Genomic DNA, 6,996 nt, shown 5'->3' on the forward strand with positions numbered 1-6,996 from the left:
GTTAATCCTATTTAACAAGGTGTTTGAACGGTAGCTGTTCTTGCCATCTCGCTACATCTCTGTCAATCTCTTCTCCACTAGCTTTTATCGACAGTCATGCCAGAACCATTATTCTAACTTATTTATTTTTGGAGCAGGTGTCCATGCTATGTTGTGTAACTTCCATGTTGTATTTTGTTTATGTGTGTTTTTTTATGAAGCAGTACAGATAAAGTGCTTTGTTTCAGGGTACAGCTGCAGTATTCTTCCCGTGATCCTTCCAGATCACAGATCCAGGCCTTTGGCCGCTGCTCAGACTGGCAGGTCGAGCTGCAGCCCCGCCCAGCACTCCCCTTTAGTATTATTTTTTGAGCTGAGCATGTTGCAGAAAGCACAGTTAGCTGTATACCTGTATATCCCTATATGCTTATATGCATATACACTTCTATCTATGACTAACGGCAGCTGCTTCATTCACTTTGGCCTTTTTTATTCAGGAGCTGAGTGTGAACCAGACTTTAAGTTGTGACCCATTAAAACCCTTGTCCTGGCTGGGGTTATCAAATGGTTTAAACAATTTCAGGGGCAAAACTGCCAGGAACAGGGAAAAATTCTTAGGTGATAATCTGTGAGGTATATCTAGCTATAATAAATATGTAGCGACTGACAAATTGCGTGACTAAATCCCCTGAGTTACATGTGTTTATTCTTATCGAACATTCATTCCTGGACCCTTCAGAAATATAGACGTGTGGTAGCTATAGCCATCAAAAACCACACCTGCTTCACATCCAGCTGTTGCAGTAAGCATAGGTAGCTATATACTGTGCCTGGCTATACCTGTACACTTACATACCTCTATCACGAATGGCAGCTATTTTATTCATGAGTTGAGAATGAACTAGACTATGTGCCCCCATAAGCAAGTCTGGTTCTGGCTGGGGTTATCAAATTGTTTAATGACTTCAGTGATGTAACTGTCAGGAACAAGGAAAAATTGTATATACTGATGTGACATTCTGTGTATTCTGCAAAATGTCACCATAAACACACACCTGATCAAGCTCCTCTTTTCATTCGAATGGCTAGGTGGACCTCAGTACCATCTAATTTGAAAATGCCTCTAACAGAACTTTGCCTTCCAAGCCATTACGTCTGTCATTTTCAGAGAGTGAAACGCAGAGGCAAAGCAATGTAAACATACTTGTTTCCCCTGGACTGTTATGATTAGAGCAGAAATATTCCGCTCCCTGTTTTCCAGGGTTTTTTTTTATTCTTCCCATGCAGAATAAATCTGAGAAAGGACACACCGGCCCCATCCTCTTCTGTACAACAAGTACTGCAATAAAACCATAATCAGCGTCAGTTCAGGCCTGGCGCACTGCCTGTCGGGATGATAGCTGAGGCATTAATAGATGAAATGCACGGTAGTAAGGATTGCTGTTATTGGTATTGATTTTATGTGCCATCGATGTTAACCCCACCTCTGCGGAAATGGCAGAATTCCTCTTTGAAATGTCACCAGCGGCCATCGTGGGGATCTTTCCCAGAGGGACCAGTGTGTGTCTGTTTCCATGACATCAGCGGTGGAGAGGGCCTGCATGAGACCGGTTGTGTCTTTGTGAGGCTCTTTGTGTTGGTGCTCCTGACTGAACTTCAGGCTGAAAACTGAAGCCTCTGATACTTTTATTTGTTACTTTTTAACCTGCATATTTTATTTCAAGTTGAATTTAAATGAAAAATAAATTCAACATTTTGAGATGGGATGACACACACACACACACACTGACATAGACAAACAGAAGCTACTCTTTAAGTACAGCTACACGACTGGGGTCTCTGATTATCACAGTGATTCTTTAGCTGACTTTCATTAACACTCACGCCTGGTTCACCACGATCAAACTGACCCTTGTTTGAATATACATTTGCTTTAACCCTCGTTTTATGCGCACATGTCAGGTTCCCTGGTCTGTCATCCAAAAACACTCGCCACCGTGACAGTGACACTGTTTATGAGCCCGTGTTCCTCGGCGTTTGTTTGAGGGCCTTCTTCAAACAGCGAATGGAAATGACACAGCGATCCAGCCTCCGTTACATTTCCCTAACCACTGCGGCTGGGCGGAGGCTCTGCTCGGCCTCTCCCTCTCCCTCTCCCGCCGTGTTTGGAGAGGGGACGATCTGTAAACTTGCTGATGATATCAGGGAGTGATTTCGCAAACAGTAAAGTTATACTGTTGACACCATCTGATAATGAAGCATTTATAATGAGTGGAGAGCACTCGGAGAGATTGACAAACATGGCCGTGGTCAGATTGCTTCCCGCCGCTGTTTGTAAAACCTTTACGGCCCTCGCACTGCGGGCAGCTGTTTAACTCTCGTCAGTTTAAGGGAGCCGACGCAAAGCAGCGGTGGATCCATGTAAATACGCCGCCCGGGCAAAACCCGACCGGGTCTGTTGGCTCACACGCCGTTGACGATGTTTTCTTTTCCTCAGGTTTGCTCTGGAAACTAATCAGGGCCCTGATAAAGCCAATCGCAAATATGAGAGGGATCCACATCCACATGTCACGGTTTACACAGTCCCACCGAGTGTACATATAGACAGGAGACCACAGAGTATGGGGCTGGAGTGGGCTGAACTGAGGCTGAGAGAGAGAGAGAGAGAGAGAGAGAGACAGAGAGAGAGAGAGAGAGAGGGAGAGAGAGAGAGAGAGAGAGAGACAGAGAGAGAGAGGGAGAGAGAGAGACAGACAGAGACAGAGAGAGAGGGAGAGAGAGACAGAGAGAGAGAGAGGGAGAGAGAGAGACAGACAGAGACAGAGAGAGAGTGAGAGAGAGAGAGAGAGAGAGAAACAGAGAGAGAGAGACAGAGAGATATTTACATTTTCATTACATGTTAGCCATTTAGCACATGCTCTTGCCTAGAGTGACTTCCAGGGTGAGAGTACAAAGTGCAATGGGCAATGCTGCAGGAACAAAGGGGTATCCACATCTCAACATGCATGACACCCTCACAACAGTGATGAAGTATACAGTGCTTTCCATAATACAAAAGTGCAGAGCTTAAATGCATTAATTCAAAGGTGCAATGCGGTGATACAGCACACCCTACAAGCAGTATGAAGACTGCACAAATAAGGGAAAGATGAGTTATGACTGGAAAAGGGTTTGGGATTGGGTTGCGTGACTGCGTAGGGGAGGGACGGTCAGGCATCCTGAAATTGCAGACAGGAGCAATCTGGCCGGTGTGTGAGGACTGATGATTGTTTGTAGATAGAGAGGAGCTGTTCCCCTGGCTGCCTGGTAGCCTAACAGCAGAGCGGTGAGAGGCACATGTGAGCTGCCACCAGCAGCCCGGGGAGGGAGAGCAGCAGGGGGGAGATGTGGGAGGAAGGGGAGACTGGACCACTGGAGACTGGAAGCACATTGTACCTATGGGTGTGAGAGTCAGAAGATTTGAGTGATGCGAAAAAAATTACTTACATTTCATTCACAAATTAAAATGTATAGAAAAAGGCCATTTATGATTTAATTCCATTGAGAAACTGGCCTCTTTGGTGGATGTTTAGTATGTTCTCAGTTCCCTGGAATTATTTACTTAAAGCAAACATGGTTGTAAATATTTTACCACTTTCTGTCGATCGGCCAAGCGTGCTTTCAGTCTTGACACTTGTATGCATGCGCAGAAAGGCCAAGCAGTTCACTTGACAGATTTATGTTGCAAAAAACTTAAGCAAACCTATTACAGCTCATTGATTTAGTCATATGAATGAAAAACACTTTACAATGACACAATACAGATACTCTTTGGAGAAACAAAACATTTGTAAGATACCATTAATAGCCATATATGATGGCTTTTATTTCTTACAATATCTACAAACGAATTAAGCAAACATTCTTGGTATTGATTTAACATCATTTTGACAATGAGGTTGATGCTGGATCAGTTTGCAACACTGAATCAGTGCTTCCTCAGATGTTGGTGCAATGTTTATTTGCTATCTGAGGAACAATATTGCAGCCCTCACTCCACTTGCATTCACAACTAAAGGTCTACAAACACACTACATAATGTGCTCTTATGCACCGACGGGGGTGGACATTGTGAAACATGCAATGATGGACACTTGAAAACAATATCCAGAAAAAGGCAGCAATTTGTGTCATTTAACTTTCAGATTATATGTTATAATGTTATGTTATATATATATTATTTTATACTATGGAAAATGGGGTGAATGGAAACAACCTCAACTCAAGGCTGCCAATAGCCTTTTATGCTCCTTGCAATATGCCAAATCAAAGCTTCTGTAACAGTAAGAGTTCACGCAGTGATCGCTTAGTAGAAAGGAATTTGCATCCTTTACGTGCATTTTCCACTGTTTTTCCATACCCTGCTTTCAAGCAGAGCCTTTTCTCTCCAGAATAATGGCATAATCCATGGCATCTATCAGGCTGTGTGATGTTTGATGTGCTGGAGGGGTCAGGCTGTCATGGAGGGAGGAGCTGGATTTTTCCATGACTTCACCGGAACGCCTGGTGTTTCCGATGGGGACAGAACGGCTTTCCATTCTGTCCCTGAGGGAGGAATCAGACAACTTCCGAGAGGGGAACGAATCAGACACCTTCTGAGAGGGGAACGAATCAGACACCTTCCGATAGGGTAACGAATCAGACACCTTCCGATAGGGGAACGAATCAGACACCTTCCGAGAGCTGAAAACTGTGTGGAAACACAGAGGTGAAATCCTCCAAGACAAAACAGGAGCCAAAAGTAAGGCCTAAGTTAGGGCAGCAGTGTGGTGTAGTGGTAAGGAGCAGGGCTCATAACCCAAAGGTTGCCAGTTTGATTCCCCACTGGGGCACAGCTGCTGTATCCTCAGGTGAGCTACTTAACCCACAATCACCTCAGTAAAATGTCCAGCTGTATTCATGGATAAAATTGTAATATATGTAAGTTGCTCCGGATAAGAGCGTCTGTTAAATGACAATAATGTAGGCCTGATGACTAACCTTGGTTTCTTGTGTATATGGACATAATCACCATGGCAATCCTCTGTGCAACGCTAAAGGAAGATGAACTTGCCTCTGCCTTTAATGGTATGCCATATGAAATCGACAGCACCTCAGAATGTTGATACCTGTGTGAGCTTTAGCCCTTTTCCCATTGAGATGTATCAGTGCACAAATCCCACAGTTTCCTGCAGCAAGTGCTGTAGCCAGCTCTCCTCAGGATTGATTGTGAATTACATCAGAGATGCCCCAATAAATCCACTGAAACCGCAGAGTGGATAAATGACTTTATTTAGCATGTAACATCCGAGGATCTCAAGTCTACTGAGAACTTGAACAAATGAACTGATACAGGACTGTGTGTGTGTATGTGTGGGGGGGCGGGGGGTCTTCTTCATACTCCATGCATTTTCAGCTGGTTCATTTACCGAAGGATGGAAGGGTATCATATGGTGTGGACTACACAATGCATTTCACTGCAGTATTTTATTACCCATCTCACTCTCTAGGAAAGGCCTAGAATTGAAATGCTTCTGATCAGAAGCTGGAGGCCTATTTTAATTCTGATGGTACTGTATGTGAGAAAGGCTCTAAGCCACACCATACAAGGAGCCTTGATATTTACCCTCATGTGTGTAAGCTACTCACTGCATCCTGAACACCTGGGTGGTCACAGCTATCTTACATTACCTCTCATTGCACTAAAAAGACTTCATTTAGTAAACTAAGCTAGCTATAGCAAGGCTCCCAGCTAAGATTAATCTCTTTTCAAAACTTTATTCTTTATTCAAAGAAAAGAAAAGAAAACAAAACATAATAAAACTATGAAAGCAAAGTGTTTCCCAATACCAGCCACAGGCCATGTGGGGAGTGCATGACTGGCTGCATCCTTCCTGTGATGGGAACTCTGTGTCGTGTGAGGAAGCACACAGGTATCCCCACCTGCACCAAAAACAACAGCACCTGCTTAGACTCGGCCATGTTTGGACACCTCTTGAGAACTGTTCATGGGGCACTATTTTTCTTATCAAACCAGAGGCTTGGTAAAGCAAAAGGCTAGCTGAAGTATGTTGTGTGTTGTGCATTTTCCCAACAGAGTTGGAATGGTACCCCCATCCCCAAAATATATCCAAGCAATGCCAGAAGATTGTTTGAGATTCTATATGGAGAAATGGGCAAAACAGATCCCATCACCTTGCATCCATTTCCAACCACCCAGGAACACCAGGCCTTTAATCTCAGTGGTTTTGGCACAATGGTCACATTTTCTCCTTCACTTACAGTACTAATCAAACATGTGGACACACCTCATTAAGATAATGGGAAACATGCATTCAAAGACACTTCTTAGACAAATCTAAATAATTAAGTTAATACCTATGATGGATTTCTTTCCAAAAAAATCTTTAATTTAAAAAAATACAACTGGCTATTTTGAAAAATCTAAAATATAAGATAGTTTTGATTCTTTTTGATCACTGCATATTTGTGTTGTTTCATAGTTTTGATGTCTTTACTACTATTTGAAAATGTGGAAAATAGTAAAAATAAAGAAAAAAAAATTTGTGTCCACAACTTTTGACTTGTACTATACATGTGGTATAATGATTCATATCTGTGACTATGAAACATATGTACACAAACAGAAAATTAAACATTAATCACTTGAGGACCACCAGGTTAGTCAGACTTCACGCGTCATTCAGAAGTCATTCTGGTTTCCTTTGTGAGACACGGGGCTGGTATTTTGGAATAATCCTCTCCCAATACACAGAGCTTTGCCCCAACAGGCCTGCACTCTTCCACAGTACAGGCTGTGTAGCGCTACCCCATGTTCAAGGTTACAAAATATGCTGTACATTAGAAAACAAGACATAAAAATGCCCCAGTACCAAGCCAAATTTGCATGTATTACATGCACAGCTGAGTGTCACGCATTGTGCTTGAGTCACACACAGTATAATCTCCCATTCATCTGCGTTCTGGTATAAATATCAT

The sequence above is a fragment of the Megalops cyprinoides genome, chromosome 17 (assembly GCF_013368585.1).
Source record: "Megalops cyprinoides isolate fMegCyp1 chromosome 17, fMegCyp1.pri, whole genome shotgun sequence".
Classification (NCBI taxonomy): Eukaryota; Metazoa; Chordata; class Actinopteri; order Elopiformes; family Megalopidae; genus Megalops; species Megalops cyprinoides.